Here is a 17061-nt window from a genome sequence, read left to right on the forward strand (position 1 = left end):
GCTTCCTTTTCTCTCCTGCTGACGAGCTACTTGCGTACAAAATTTCTTTAACCGGTATCCACGACCCAGTAAGGCAGGATCCTGGCGATCCCTTCATGAAAACGGAAGCAGGATGCCTGGAGACGGCAAAGCCTGAATCCAGCCTGCTCTATGATGGCTCCAAAGTCGCCCTCGCTAGATTTGTGTAGACAGTTCAGGCTCAGGAAATAGAACCTGGAAGTATCAGATGAGGCATCTGACTTGTTTGGGCTTGGAGACCATCATTGATATGACATAAAGCTTCCCGTTCGTTAAATACTTCGTTTGTGCTAAGTGGCACATGAGACTTCTCTCCGCGGAAACCAGCCGGCTCCAGGGAGAGTACAGCTAAAATTTGGCACTTGCAGGATGTGATGTTTTCTTGACCAAAGTTTGCAATGACTTCAAACTGTTTTAAGATGAAAACCCATGAACTTGTAACCGCTTGATTGTGAGGGATGCCAGCAGACTCCCACGGATCTGGCTGCCCATGAAAGTTGAAACAGCATAAAACGAATAATTCTTTTTAGAGGGGGGTGTCCTCCTACTTTTTCCTGAAAGTTAATGAAGTAAAAGAACGTGTTGGTTGAGGATAGGGAAGAACTGAATTCAAAGAAAACGAGCAAGATTGTTCGTCGTTTGTTTTTCCCTAGCCTTTTGATGAAACAATGGGAAAACAACAGAACAGAGCATCCCAGCGTCCGCCTGAAGTTTTAGTTGCCGCCTGGAGTTTTAGTTGGAAGAAAAATTAATCTATCACCTCATTAATCTTCTTTTTTACTGTGGTATCATATGCAGGCGGATCTCAGTTAGTTCCAGGCCAGCCTGCTCTACAGAGCAAGTTCCAGGACAGGCTACACAGAGAAACCCTGTCCTGAAAAATAAAACAAACAAAAAAACATCTGAACCACCTGGTATGATAGGGCAACATCAGGAAGCAGAAGCAGGTGGATTTCTATGAGTCTGAGACCAGCCTGGTCTACATAGTGAGCTCCAAGCCAGCCAAAGCTACACAGAGAGACCCCATTTCAAAAAGCAAAAATCTGAAACCATAAGGAAAATGGTGGAGCAATATATGGAACATCAAAGTGTTGAGAATTTGCTACTGGGTATCAGTGAGATGGCTCAAGGTTATAAGTGTTTGCCTTGCAAGACTAATGAATGGCCTAACTTCAATGCCCAGAACACAGTGGAAGGAGAGACCCAACTCTCAAATGTTGTCCTCTGACGTGTACACATTCACAATGGCACACATTCACCCATACATTCACATACACGTAAACACACACAATAGTAATAAATAAAATAAGAAATATTATTTAGAAGATAACCAACCATTGAAAATGAACTATTAAAATGGAAACATTTCAAGGTGCTCACTACCAAGTCTGATGACCTGAGTTCAATTCCCAGAACCCACAGGAGGAGAGAAACAACTTGTGCAAGTTGTCCTATGACCTTGTGCCATAGTAAGTGTGCACCTACACACACGATAATAACATAAAAAAAATTTAGCCAGGTGGTGATGGCGCAGTACACCTTTAATCCCAGAGCTCTGGAGACAGAGGCAGGTGGATTTCTATGTTCAAAGCCAACCTGGTCTACTGACCTAATTCCAGGACTGCCAGGGCTACACAGAGAAACAAAAAAAACCAAACCAAAACCAAACAAAAAACAATTAAGGGCTTCTCAGTCAGCCCCCATGTCAGACAAACGACTCTGGTTTGATCACATGCTCGTTCAGTCCCAGTCCAGCTGGCCTTGGTGAGCTCTCATTCGATCAGTCCCCGGCACTGGGTCTTGTTTTGTCTGCATGTACTGGCTTTCTGGGCTCCTAGTCTGTTTGGATGGTCACCTTCCTAGACCTGGAGGGACAGGGGAAGAACTTGAACTTCCCACAGGGCAGGAAACCCTGACTGCTCTTAGGACTGGAGAGGGAGGAGGAGAGGGAGGGGGGGGGAGGAGAGAGAGTGGGAGGAATGGGAGGGTATGGGGAGGAGGGGAGGAAGTGGAAATTTTTATAAACAAATTAATTAATTAATTAAAAAATATAAAATAAAAAAAACAATTAAGGGTTGGGAGCCTTTTCTACAATAATCAGAAGTAGCATAAGATAGGGGGAATGGATATTTTGAATAGACAGGTCTGACTTGGAATCCTGTCCTCAGAGTGATATCCAGCAATTAGGTTTTTTTTTTTTCTTCATTTTTGTTGTTGTTGTTTTTTGTTTGTTTGTTTGTTTTGGGTTTTGGAGATAGGGTTTCTATGTAGCTTTGGAGCCTGCCTTGGAACTAGCTCTGCAGACCAGGCTGGCCTTGCACCCTCAGAGATCTGCCTGCCTCTGCCTCCTGAGTGCTGGAATTAAAGCCACGCCTAGCCATCTTATTTCCCTTCTTGCAAATTGGTCTTGGATTCCTCTATTAAAATTGATGTTTGCAGGGGCTGGAGAGATGGCTCAGAGGTTAAGAACATTGCCTGCTCTTCCAAAGGTCCTGAGTTCAATTCCCAGCAACCACATGGTGGCTCACAACCATCTGTAATGAGGTCTGGCGCCCTCTTCTGGCATGCAGGCATACACACAGACAGAATATTGTATACATAATAAATAAATAAATATTTTTAAAAAAATTGATGTTTGCACCAAAGGGTACTAGCACAGGCTGCTAGGGAAAGGCAATTGTCACCAAGAGCCATGGATCCTAGTGTCCTGAGCCACCCTTTTTGGGTGACTTCTGCCATGGTCCAGCCATGGTAGGCTCACACAGTCCAGGGTAGGGCGTGAGGATTAGAAATGTTTGGTAGGAGGAACAGAGACAAGAAAGAAACACAGAGACATTGGATAGTAGCAGAAAGACAACTCCATGGATACTGAATGCTGAATTCTGAGTTCTGAGTTTGCTTATGTCTAATTTTCCATACACTTTTATATCCCAATACAAAAAGGGAAAGAGGGCAAAAGACTGGTTTAAAAGGACACAAAGGACAACCCGACTGTTACTTGCTTCGATATTTGAGACATCAAGCCATTAATTCCTGAGCAAAGCATTAGATGTTTGGTGCAGTGAACACACCCCAGACAAGAATCCTGCAGGCAGCTACTTTCTAAAGTCAAACCTCCTATTTCAAAAGAAGGTGCAGAAGTACACTTGAATTCTCTTGCCTCTGTTCGGGTAGAGCAGATCTACCTCCGTGAACCATCTTGATATCAAAAGCACCAGGTAACCACACCCTAGGATATCTTGTTTTGTAGCCACACCTGTTGTCAACAACTTTGAAAGCCACAAACTTAAGCTTCAGATAAGGTACAATAGGCTCACATTTTTTGGGTTCCCACACCCTGGGTGCCACATTAGCAACCAAGTAGACAAGATGGACACGATAACACTGTCTTGCTATAGTGGTAAGTCCGTTATGAGGTAGCCAACCTCCTTCTGACTGGAGTTGAAACTTGCTCCACATGAAGGAGTTCATGTTTGGTGCTGTAAACCTGGTCCAAAAAAACATGTTTAGGAGCCCTTAGGACCTCATGGGGAAACTACCGCTGATGTTTGATTACATGGACATGGTGTCCCTTCAAATAACTACATCTACTGTTGTAGATTAGTGCTACTCTTAGCTTTTATCAGAGAAGTGTCTTCTTGCTGTGGCCAGAGGTGACTGCAGAGATTCATAATGGGTCACAGTGCTGAGAATAGTGACTTTTGAGGGTTTGGCCATAAATATGGCACCTGTGTTATCCCTCCCAAGGCTCAGGGAAAGGAAGCAGAAAGGAAAAGGTAGCAGAAAGAACGTTAAAGCCAGAGGATCGGGTGGAATGTTGAGGAATGCTGTCTTCTGAGCGTGGTATGGCCATGACAGTCTTGAACTCACAGCAACCATGACTCCTGCAATACCTATACAAGACTGGGCTCATCAACGTCTTGTCTTAGAGGGAGGGGACTCAGGAGGTTTCTACCATTCTCTGAAGATTTATAGGTAGCTGAAAAGTTTCTTCACTCCATCAAATCAACAATTCAAATCAGACCAAATCAAACCCAATTAGAAAAGGCCTAGGTTGAATGGATAAAACACTCCTGGATGATTTTCCAGTGCCTCAGAGAAGAGATGGGAAAGGAAGACTGGAAAACCATGCGTCTGTTTGGAGGGGGCAGTTTAAGTAATCTGTGGGGTGATATTGGTCTTGAGCATCTCTCTGAGATGTGGCAGGGTTTGGAGCAAGATGGAAGAGGGGACTTGGGATGGAGCTTCCATCTGAACATTCCAGACTCTTTGGGTATATGGATGCCAGGAGCTGGGGTGAACCTTCCACCCAGACAGTAGCTAATGTAGCTTGGGGAAGAAGAGACACTTTCTTTAGTGGTGTAGTCACTGGTATATTGCTCATACTCATGTAAGTAACCGCTTGCCCATATTCCTGTAAGCAACCCTAGGGAAATTCATTGGGTCATGGGGAGATAGAAGAGAGTCTAGCTAGAAGGAGGGAGGAGATCAGTGAGAGTGGGTAAGGGACAAGAGGGCATTCGTTACTTTTCTGTTCCATAACAAAACAGGATGATGAAGGAATCTTACAGAAGAAAGTGTCTATTTGTGTTGAGGATCCCAGGGGGGCTAATAGTCCGTGATGGCAGGGATAGCAGTGAGGCCAGAGACACCTGGGACAGGAAACTATGAGCTCACATTTTGAAGCAGAGTGATCAAAATTCAGATAAGCAAGGTTTCTTCCTTTCAAAGCTCTCCTCCAATGACATAGTTCCTCCAGCACCTCCTAAACCTCTCCAAACAGTGCAGCCAGCTAAGTGAATGAATGCTCAAGACGATGGAAAACTTCTATCATCACCCACCACAGGAGAAAATGCGGAGGGTTAACTGTGATCAAACTGCATTATGTTCATGTGTGAAAACGTCAGAACCCGTTATTATCTATAATTAATATATGCTAATAAAATAGAATTTAAAAAATAATGGATGATAGGGTTGGGGGTAGAGCTCTATGATGGACAGATTTCCTAGCATGGAAGGCCCTGTCTGAATCCCCAGCACAGAGAACAAACGTCCATGGCAAGGATAGCGGGCCCTGGGAAAAAAGAACCAAGGAGTGCTCTAGTGTCTTGGAATCTGCTCCACCTTGTGTGGACACTGAATAACCCCGGATGAGGGAGAGTTCCAGTTTACAACAAGATTAATCGTTTATGGACAATGCAATAGCTTACACTCCATCTTCTGAAAAATGCCCTCGTCAAATATGAAGGCGGGGTGCACTGGGAGAGGTGCTGCAGCCGGGATGTAACTTAATTAATTAATTAAAATCATGATAATTAGAGAAAAGCTTATAGGAAGATACAGGCTTCGTGTTATTAAAACGTGTTCGCATATAAAAATTTTGCTTGTCTTGAAAAAGAAATAAAACCTAAAAAATGAATTTTGCTTGTAAAACAATTAGGATTCTCCCCACTAGAGGGTGCGATTGCTTCATGTTCCACAGACAAATCCGGTTCACTTGTTCTCTAGGATCTTAAAAAATAAAGCCAAGGTCAATACTGAGATTTAGTGACTGATACTATCACTCGCTCCAAAACATGGAGTCCCAGAAGATGGAGTGGAAGGACCATCAGAGCTGGAGGAAGTACAGGAGTGTTACGGAATGCTGCCTTCTGGATACGACATGACCGTCATAATCACGAATATACAGCAGCTACCTGCAAAAGCCTGAACCACCCCCCAAACAAAAGACATGGGGGGTGAGAGGACTCCTTTGGAATAGGAAGGGATGGTATTGGAGGGGGTGGATATCATCACAGTACATCCTGTCCATGTATTTAATTGTCAAGGATGTGGGATTCCCCTCTGTATGCTGTGAAAAGATATTGGCCTGGCCTATAACAAAGTAGAACTTAGGCGAGAAAGCTACGCTGAATGCTGGGAGAAAGAGCCCTGCCAGAGACAGACACGGTAACCTTACCCGGTAAGCCACACCCTTGTGACAATACACAGATTACTAGAAATGGGTTAAATTAAGATGTAAGAGTTAGCCAATAAGAAGTTAGAGCTAACGGGCCAATCCGTGATTTAATTAATACAGCTTCTGTGTGATTATTTTAGGGCTGAGCTGCCAGGCGACCAGAAAGCAAACTAGTGATCTCCTTACAACATGTCAAAAAATTTTTAACTGTTATAATTCCTTGAAACTTTGTCGAATACCACTAATGTTACTAGTCTTTGTTCCCTTCCTCTCCTTCTGTATCGATCTCCTTCCACCGCCCCATCCAAATCTCCTGCCCCAAATTTTCCCATTTCTCCCTTCATGTCACCTGTGTCATTCTCTCCCAACTGTCCCCTCCTTCCCACTCCATTGTCCCCTCTGTCCCCCACCTCTGTTGTCCCCTCCCTCCCCTGGTCTGTTTTTACTCTCCTGTTTTCTACAGTTACTTGGGATCATATACTCACATCTGAAGACTGGAGATAAGAGCCTCAAACGAGAATGAATATGTGATATTTGTTCTTCCGGATCTGGCTTACCTCACTCAGTATGATCTTTTGTAGTTCTATCTGCACACCTGCGAATTACACTTTTCTTTACAAAGAAAGAGTATCCTGTTGTGAGTGTGACCTATATTTCAATTATCTATTCCACTGTTGAAGGGCATTTCCATTTCCTAAGTATTGTGAATTGAGTGGCAATGAGCGTTATTAAGCAAGGAATCATGTTTTTTATATTTATCTAAAATTATGCATGCGTGTGTGTGTGTGTGTGTGTGTGTGTGCGTGTGTGTGAGATGAAGTTATGCCACATAGACTGACAATGCACCCCCACCCCAGAAGCCATAGACTAGCTAGCAAAATACCCAATACCAGGCATGGGGAACCTCTATCAGAGCTGTGGGTCAAGGCACTCCAAGTGATTCCCAAAACAATATAGGCTATTACTGTTGCCCTTGGTTGCTCCTCAGAGGTTGAAAGCAAGTTCCTATTGATGAAGAGACCACATGTTTCAGACACAGGACTCAGAAGATTCGCATCATATCTGATCTGAAGGCCTCTTTCCTATGGTCTAGCTTTCACAGTACCAGAATGCACTATCTAAACTGACAGGGAGGAAGCCATCAATGATTCTATCCAACTGTGATGCCTGTGGATGGTAACAAATGACCAGCATGGCAAGACATCATGAAATGTACATTAGTGGCACTCATGTCTTGGTGGTAACCAATAACTGTCTCATTAGACTGAAGGCCTAATCAACAGGAGGGAGATCATGCCTGGAACTAGATCCTTAGCCAACTACCTGGGGCTAATGAGGACATAGATCTTAAAAGAGAGCCTTCTAGACCAATATAACTTTGAGCTGCATTCTAAATCTTATTCTTATACCCACAGCTCAGTGTAGCTTTTGCCCCTCATCGAAGAAGCTTCTCTTTGCCGCAGAGACCATTACAGATAATCACAACTGATCATAATACAGAGATCAACAGAGTGTGAGGAGCCCAGCCCCAACACATGCATCTACAACACAACCCCCACACCTAAGGTTCGGCATTTGTAGACAATGCTTCTTTCCAGGAATTCTCATTCACACTGTGAATAGAGACCCAAAGAACAGCGTGAACCACTGATTTTTATGCTTAGGTTTAAGGAAGTATGTGCAGCCATTTAGCAATGTAAGTTGTCAACAGGTTATGCTAATCAACCAATGTTGGGTATGTGGTTGGGGTCATGACCCAGAACAGCCCTTCTGAGCACATTCCTTTTGGCCTCTTGATATAGTCTTCCTTCCTCCCAGATATAAGATAGGACTCCTAGAATTATGTTCTCTCTCTCTCTCTCTCTCTCTCTCTCTCTCTCTCTCTCTCTCTCTCTCATCTCTGTATGTGCTTGTATGCATAAACCAGAGATTAATGTCGGGTATCTTCTCAAGTTTTTGACAGGGTCTCTCCCTGACTCTGGATGCTGGGGGTCAAACTTAGTTCTTCACACTTGAGCAGGAAACACTTTACCAATGAAGCCATCTCTAAGGCCCCTAAATGAAGGCCTTGCAGCCTACAACTGAGCAAGTGAGACCAGAGAATGCCTTTATGCCAGCTGTCACACAGAAAGATGGGGAGAATTAGAGTTGTGTTTCCGGGTTTTAAGATTGGCTTGGGAAGAAAGGGGTTTTGGTTCCCAAGATATGCCTTGGAGAGGAGGAATTCTGGTCTCCAAGTTTGCTTTGAAGGAAAATAAAGAAACTCAACAGGAAAGAAAAAGAAGGTCAGAGAGAAATTTACTTCTGAGCCCATCACTTTGGGTTATTTTCTGTCATGTTTGGTTTTTTGTTTTGTTTTTAAGTGAACATTGAACCCAAAATGTCACACATGCTAGCAGCTATTCTACCACTGAGATATATCCCCAGTCCAAGACTGTTTTACTGAAATAATTTAACCAATTAATCAAATAAAGCACATGTAGTAGGATTTCACAAGGGTTTGATAAAATAAAAGCAGTATCACTTTCAGCTGCTACATCCATGGCACTGGTTGTGTACTTGTTTTGTTTTAAATATTAGGAAAGGGTCTCATGGAGCCCAGGCTCTTTATGTAGCCAACGATGAACCATGGATAACTGATCCTCCTGCCTCTGCCTCCCAAGTGCTAGGATGATGTGGGAATTCCCCGCTGTATGCTGTGAATACCATTGGTTAATAAAGGACTGTCTTAGGCCTGCACAGGACAGAATAGAACTAGGCGGGGGGGGGGGGAGGACGACACTAAACTGAATGCTGGGAGAAAGAAGGTAGAGTCAGTGAGATACCATGGAGCTCCCAGAGTAGAAAGACTCAAGCCACCAACTAGGGACCTTGCTGGTAGGCCAAGAGCCTCATGGTAAAATATAAAACAATAGGAATGGGTTAATTTAATATGTAAGAGCTTGCAAGGAATATGCTAGAGTCATTGGCCAAGCACTGTTTTAAGTAATATAATTTCTATGTGATTATTTCGGATCTGAGCAGCCGGGAACAAACAAGTGACCTCCAACATCAGCCTCCTCCGACACTAGGACTATAGGCATGGGTACCATGATGGAATGCTAGGGATCAAAGTATCAGTTCAGGGCTTCCTGCATCCTAGGACAACACTAACAGCTGAGTTACCTTGCCAGCCCTTAAATATGATAATTTTTCTATTGTCAACTGAAAGGTTTCCATAACCCATAATAGGTTCCTCTGCCAATGCAGTAAGCCAGATCAGTTTACTTTTTTTAAAAAAGTAAAAAAAAAAACCTTCCAGAGAACCTAAACAACAATGAGGACCCTAAGAGAGACATATGTGGATTTAATCTACATGGGAAGTAGAAAAAGACAGGATCTCCTGAGTAAATTGGGAGCATGCGGACCATGGGAGAGGGTTGAAGGGGAGGGGAGCAAGGAAAAATGTAGAGCTCAATGAGATCAATTTTTTTGAAAGAAGTAAGAGACCAGGTTTATTGGGCAAAGCAGGCCCAGATGACTCCAACCCCCAGAGATGGGGGGTGGGGCGGAGGCTGGAGAGAAATCCCATGACCAGTCTAGAGAAGGGGGACTTAAATATTCTGCAGGTGTGAAGTGATAACTCCTCCTCCACAAGCTGGGTTTGTGCCCAATTAAGGTAGGTGTGGTGGGGGGGTGGGGAGGGTGGAACAGCTAGCAGCCTCAGGGGAGGAGCCACGCCAGGAATGCAGGACTGGACTCCTCTGGGCTTTTCTGAGAGGGTAGGGTTTGGAGAGAGAGCTGCTGCCGCCGCCCCCCCCCCCCCCCCGGAGATTCCAGCCGACCACTAATAACCTGTAAAGCTCTGAGCCTCCTTTCGCTCTTCTGCATACAGCAGAACCTTACATAGCGCACATGTGCTTATATCAAAATGCAACAATTTCCCAGGCCATCTCTCGTAATCAACGAAGGTAGAGATAGCTAATGACTTCTTAATCTATGCCATTTTCCACATGGACATCAAAATTTAAAATGCATTTTTCTGGGCCTTGAACTTGGGTTAAGAAACTCTGCAATGGAGAAAGATGAGCATGCTAGGTTCGCTTATAATGTCGATGGACTGAGAAGACACAGACAGGAAAAACTGATTTCATACTGGGATACAGTGGGCCGTAACAGAACCTTAACTTGCTGCGTAGAGTGGCTCACTTCCCAGCACTCAAGGGTGAGGCTGGAGGACCAACCCAAGTTTGAATAGCCTGATCTACAGAACGATTTAGAGGCCAGCCTGGACACAGTAAAGCCGTGTCTCAAGAGAAACACACACAGAAAGAGGAACAAAACTAAACATGGCGACAACACAGAAGGAGTCGGTGCAGGGAGAACTCGGAGGACCGGCACACCTTCCTCCTTTCTGGTTTCCTTTGTGTAGTACTGTGGATCGGACCTAGGGTGTTTCAAAGCCTCAGAAAGTACTTTACAACTAAGCTGGCTTGAACTCACCGAGTCCACGCAGGGTTTCTCTGTGTAACAGCCTAGCTGTCCTGGAACTCATTCTGTAGACCAGGCTGGCCTTGAACTCACAAAGATCTGCCTCCCAAGTGCTGGGATTAAAGGGACTCGCCACCACTGCCCAGCCCTATTACTTTTAATGATTTAATCTAATTAGTTGGATTAAGAAAATGAAAATCATATTTTTCCAACATAATATTTTTATTGATTATTTGGAAATTTCACATTCTGTACCCCGATCACTCTCACTTCCCAATCCTTCCAGCTGTATCCCCCAACCCTTCTGACCTCCAGAAGAAGAAGAGGAGGAGGAGAAAGAGGAGAGAAACAATAACAGCAACAACAATAACTAAATGAAAACCCCACATATCCAATCCATGTTGCCCATATATATATTGGAGCATGATTGCACTCCCAGTAGCCAGCCCCTTATAGAAAACTGAGTCCTTTCTTACACAATCCACACACACACACACACGCACACACACACACACACACACACACACACACACACACGAGAAGCCCTCAGTCATAGAGAGCTGCACTTCAGCATCCTTATTACCATTTTTAAGAGTTCTCTTTGATGTTTTCCTGTCTGGGCTGTTACTTTTGGGGGGGATGGTAGGGGCTGACACAGAAGCCTTCTGTTTCTCAACTGGGCATTCAGAGTCATCTATAACGCTCCGAAAGTAGCATCCTTGGGCTTTATACCCAGGTCATCAGGCTTGGTAGTAAGTAGCTTTACCAATTGAGTATTTCCAGACCAATATATTTATATACTTTTAATACATTGCATTAAAAAATATATATGTATGTGTCTATTTGTGTGTCTTTGTGTGGATATGTGCATGTGAGTGCAGGTGCTTGCAGAAGCAAGGAGATGAAAAGGCATCCCCTGGAATGAGAGTTAGAGGTGGGTGCTGGGAATCAGACTGGTCCTCGGCAAGAGCAATGCTTTCTCTTAGCCACTGAGCCAATTCTCTAGCCCCTATTTATACATCTGCTTTAGCGCACACATAATCTTGCTGCACGCTACAGCTACCATATGCAGACTGAAGTGTGTTTGTGTGGATACCACACAGATAGCAAATAGAGTCATTTTATCCAAAGGCAAACCTTTTATTTTATTCTTAAGACCCGAACAAGCTGGGCGGTGGTGGTGCACCTCTTTAATCCTAGCACTTGGGAGGCAGATCTCTATGAGTTCAAGGCCAGCCTGGTCTGCAGAGCTAGTACCAGGACAGGCTCCAAAGCCACACAGAGAAACCCTGTCTTGAAAAACCATAAAAAAGACTGGAATAGCACAAGGTACAATTCTTTGTCCATACATACAATAATCACATTCCTGACCATTCTGTATTAGGTGAAAATCATGCAAAAAACTATCTCCTAAGAAAGACAATAGAGACTTGGGACTGCGGGGGGCCATCCTGTCCCGCAGGAATGAACGCCACCAAAAACGAGAATTCCTTCTCTGGTCACATCTTTATTTGGAGCATTCCCTTGAGGAAAATTGGGGGAAGGGAAGACAGAGCAGGGACGAGAGAAAGCTTAGAGAGAGAGCGTTGGGCCCCGAGGCAGCTGCTTTTAAACGGTGGAGCGGCTTGAACGCTGTCCTGATTGGTCAATGCCACTCTGCTGGTCTGAGCATGTGCAGGCAAGGGTGCAGGCAGGGTTGCTCAGCCCCACGTGGCTACCTCCAAACTGCAGGACCACCTGTGCCTCCAGGTGGCTCCCAACATCTCCCCCTAATTATTGTCTTTAAGAGCAATAAGGCAAAACTATTTTCCAATCTGGTCCCCACCTAGACGCAGCATGCCAAGGATATCTCTGCTCCCACCCATTCCTAAGGAAGGAAAAGGCAAAGTAGAGTAAGAGATAAGAGGTTGCACAGGGTGTTGCTCAAGTCGATGGTGTGAAACAGCTGCTCTTGGCACCGCCCAGAAGGTCATCTCTGCTGTCTCCGCATGAATCTTCCACAGCAGGACACTCAGCATCCACTGGGTCGTCTTCTTTATCTCTCTGGTCGGTCTCGCTGGCATCCAGATGTATGTCAGCATTCCTAGAAAAACATAAACAAAACTCTCCTCCCAAATTAACATTTAAGAGTATTAAAAACTCTCAGTGTAAAAATTCAGCACAATCAGTACTGGAAGTAAGCTGGTTTTGAACTTAGAGACTTGCATGTCTCCGTTTCAAAGAGCAAATCTTGTTTGCCTGTACCAGCAAAATTTTGAATTAAAAATTAAGTGTAAAGAATGCAAGAGAAATCCTTTCTCTGGGGGAAGCTGTCACTGGTAGTGTAGTCCCCCTCTATTGTTTAAAAACCAAAGCAGTTGTCATTGGGAATTGAACTCATAACCTTTGGAAGAGCAGGCAATGCCCTTAACCGCTGAGCCATCTCTCCAGCTCCCCTATTCAGATGGAAAAACCTCTAGGTAGCATTGTTTATCTCACCAGGTGCCTCAGGCAAAAGGTCCGCCTTTCTTTGTTACCTAGGATACGGTAACCAGGTAAACATGCCTTTATTATGATAATCACGACCAGTTCTTTAAGGGAGAATGGGCGTAGCATCGATCTGGCTACTTCCTGCTGACGAAGGGACGTTGTTTAGGGGATAAATGTTTTTATCTGACTAAATTCTTGGCGACAAATGTTTTTATCTGACTGAATTCTTGGCGACCTTGGCTGAGGGCGGCAGCAGCAGGGGACAGCGGCGGCTGCCACAGCTCCGCCTCTGAAGCCCATAATGGCGCGCTCCGCATGGCCCAAAGGCATGGCTCCGCCCCGGGCCGTGCGCGGGCTCGCCGTTTCACCTCAGGCAATGAACTCGCACCTCCGGCTGTGAGCCTTTTCCAAGCTCCGGCGAGGGGGGGCATCCGCCCACCCGTGGAGGGGCTTCTCCTGCCCGGTCCGCCCGCGCGCAGAGCCCCGTTCTCTGGGAACTCATCTCCGCCCGCCCATGATGCCATGGAAACACAGTTTTTCCGCAGAGCCGATTCAGCTCCTCTTTGCCTTCTATGGCGCCGCTGCTCACCACGCAGCTTCCGCCTCAGTCAGGCGAGTCCGCTCAGGTGCTGAAAAAGTTCTCCAAAAACCATAGCCCCGCCAGAAGGCCTCTGATGTCACACGGACTTTAGCCCGCCCGCGACCTGGCTATTCGCAGGCCTCCAGCAAACTCCCCGCCAGCAACTGGTTGCATCTCCCTCCTGAGTAGCTGGGATCACAGGTGTGCACCACCGTGCCTGGCCCACTTCCGTGTTTCTAATCAGGCATTACCGCTCAAAGGCGGGCCGGCTGCCGCCAGCACTCTCAGCACGATCAAGCAGCTTGTCTTTCTCAGTCAAAAATTAAAGTTTTTTGTACGTGAGAGCCAGAGACTGAGCTCTCTTATCAAAATTAGGCGAAAATCACCTCCAAAAGCTCTGTGGCTCTTTAAGAACAGGGAAGGCAGTGATCAAGCTCGCCTCCCTACGAGACTGTTGCCTCCAGTCTCTAACAGCGAGTACGCAGGTGGACGGAGAGGGAGCGGAAGCCGCGGTCTCCCGTACCCCTTCGTCCTCATAGTCCCGCCTTAGTTACCTCGCCTTTTTGCTGCTGTTTACATTCCTCCTGCACTGAACTTAAGGGATTTTTCTTCCCCGTTGCTTTCTGTACCTTCTTTCAGATACCTTAACTTTGATTTTTTTTTGTATTTTCTTTTCTATTTAGGCCTATCCTTTGAAATTCCTTTTTACATTTCTTTTCCTCCCCTTTCTGGGGATTTTAACCGACGTCACTCACCGCTCCATGTTCTCAGAGTTCTGAAATTCAAGGCTCTCTGTGCTGGTGTCTGATCTTGGCTTTTTCTTCCGGGCTTTCTCAGGGTCCCCCGGCGTAGTTGTCAGGGTCCCTCAGCGTCCGGGGTTTCGAGCACCAGTTGCGGGGGGCCATCCTGTCCCGCAGGAATGAACGCCACCAAAAACGAGAATTCCTTCTCTGGTCACATCTTTATTTGGAGCATTCCCTTGAGGAAAATTGGGGGAAGGGAAGACAGAGCAGGGACGAGAGAAAGCTTAGAGAGAGAGCGTTGGGCCCCGAGGCAGCTGCTTTTAAACGGTGGAGCGGCTTGAACGCTGTCCTGATTGGTCAATGCCACTCTGCTGGTCTGAGCATGTGCAGGCAAGGGTGCAGGCAGGGTTGCTCAGCCCCACGTGGCTACCTCCAAACTGCAGGACCACCTGTGCCTCCAGGTGGCTCCCAACATGGGACAACCCAATTCTTTGTGAGTTTATTGACCTAAGGAAATGTGGTACATTATCATATCTAGTATCTGATCACAAAAGGCCAGCACCACCCCATAAATGTAATAGACTGTAAACTTCCCAACAGAACCTTGGGAGGTGGCCATTTCTCCATAGGCAGTTTACAATTGGTTAGTGTCATTGCAAAAGTAATCAGTAGATGGCAGCACCACCTACTAATATATTAAAAGATCTGGGGCAGTAAGGAGGGTTGAGTTCTCTTGTAATGTTGTCTTACAAAAAGATGAATCAATACAATAATATATTAAAGTGGGTGTGAATTATGAAGACATGGATGTCTTATTTTTCTCTATCTTTATTTGCTGTCCTTTGTCTTTTGTTTGTTGTTAAATATTGGTTCTCAGGTCTCACCTATTTGTTTTTGACAGGGCTGGGGATAAAACCCAAGTCCTTGGCCTTGCTAGGCAAGTGCTCTGTCACTAAGAACCATTCCAAACCTTGCAATCATTTGTTAAAGACTGACCCCTGTCTCAACATATCTAGCAACAAAAATATTTAGATATGATAACGTTCAGCCCTCAGAGGCATGTCTCCATCAACCCATCAAATCTCAGAGAACTCAGAGAACCCTGAGAAAGAGGAATGTTAGAGCCAGAGGGGATGGAGGGTATCAAGAAAACATGGCCCTCTAAATCCACATAAGCAAAGCTCACAGAGGCCACATGTACCAGGTCCTTTGCAGATATATTGGAGAAGATATTCTAAAGCATCAGGTTCTTCTTCTCACAAAACCACTAATAAGTGTGGTTGTTAAAGAATCAGAACTTCCACCAGGCGATGGTGACCCACGACTTTCATTCCAGCACTGGGGTGGCAGGTGGAACTTCGCGAGTTCGAGGCCAGCCTGGTTACAGAGCTAGTTTCAGGACAGCCAGGGCTACACACATAGAAATACTGTCTCAAAAAAAAAAAACCAAAGTGGGGGTGTGGGAAGAGAATCAGGACTTCCATTAATGTTTGACTCTAACCCTCTTATAAAAAGATGTACATTCAGGAGGTGAGGAGATGACTTAAATGGTACAAGTATGGGATGCCAAGCCCGAGAACCCGAGTTCAGTCTCCAGGACCAACATGGTGGAGGGAAATAACTGACTCCAGCCAGCTGTCATCTTATACCCACCTGTGTGCACGCACACACATCTACTAAAATATAATTAAACTTTTTTTTATTTGGTTTTTCAAGACAGGGTTTCTCTGTAGCTTTGGAGCCTGTCCTGGAACTAGCTCTTGTAGACCAGGCTGGCCTTGAACTCACAAAGATCCTCCTGCCTCTGCCTCTCAAGTGCTGGGATAAAGGCATGTGCCACCACCAATCAGCTCGAAACTTTTTTTTTTTTTAAGAAAATATAAATTGATAGAGAAGTATAACTTGTTGGGAAGTAGAGCCCAGGAGGATGACAGACAGAAGGCATCTCATTAACATCAAGCAGGATTGGGACAGATGAACTCTTAGAAGCAACAGCCATAGTTTTTGTTAGTTTGTTTTCGCATTCCAGACTAGCCTTAAACTTGCTAGGTGTCTAAGATTGACCTTGAACTACTGACCTTTCTTCTATCTTCCAAATGTTGAGAATTGGGTGTGCTTCACCAAGTCCAGATAACATCTAACTTATCACTCAGCTTGACGGCCGACACAGTCTAGACTTTTGCATTTTTAGTAATTCCAGCTCCTCACTTCACTTTCTGACTCACCTTTAGAAAGAGTTCATTACACCAGCGCTGCTCAAAATAGGATTAACCAGAGAGGCCACTAACCTAAATGAAAAACGGAGATGTACTGTTTGTTATTGAGAGAACTCCACTCAGAAACATTCACACATTTTTACAGAGCATTTTGTCTATTTATCCACATAATTTTTTTTTTGTTTGTTTTTGGTTTTTTGAGACAGGGTTTCTCTGTGGCTTTGGCTTTGGAGCCTGTCCTGGAACTAGCTCTTGTGGACCAGGCTGGCCTCGAACTCACAGAGATCCACCTGCCTCTGCCTCCTGAGTGCTGGGATTGATATGTGTTAAGCATGATTTTTTACTTAATTTATCTTGTGTTTCACCAAAATATCACACTTAGATCACTTACACACACACACACACACACACACACAGAGAGAGAGAGAGAGAGAGAGAGAGAGAGAGACAGAGAGAGAGAGAGACAGAGAAATGGGATGGGTTTTCAAGAAAAATATCCAGGCCCAGCAGCTTGAGAAGTGGAAGTGGAAGCAGGAAAATCAGGAGTTCAAGACCAGCCTTGGCTACGTGAGATTCTGACTAGAAAGCATTGAATCTAAAAATAAA

The 17061-nt window shown here is 45.0% G+C and overlaps 1 pseudogene; it reads right to left on the reverse strand.

Moving 5' to 3' along the window:
• Positions 1–13277: 13277 nt before the first annotated feature.
• On the reverse strand, positions 13278–13465 carry LOC148118904 (Nuclear RNase P; annotated as a pseudogene).
• Between the last annotated feature and the right edge of the window lie 3596 nt (positions 13466–17061).

This window comes from Myodes glareolus, chromosome 19, assembly GCF_982192425.1.
Source record: "Myodes glareolus chromosome 19, mMyoGla1.1, whole genome shotgun sequence".
NCBI classification, from domain to species: Eukaryota; Metazoa; Chordata; class Mammalia; order Rodentia; family Cricetidae; genus Myodes; species Myodes glareolus.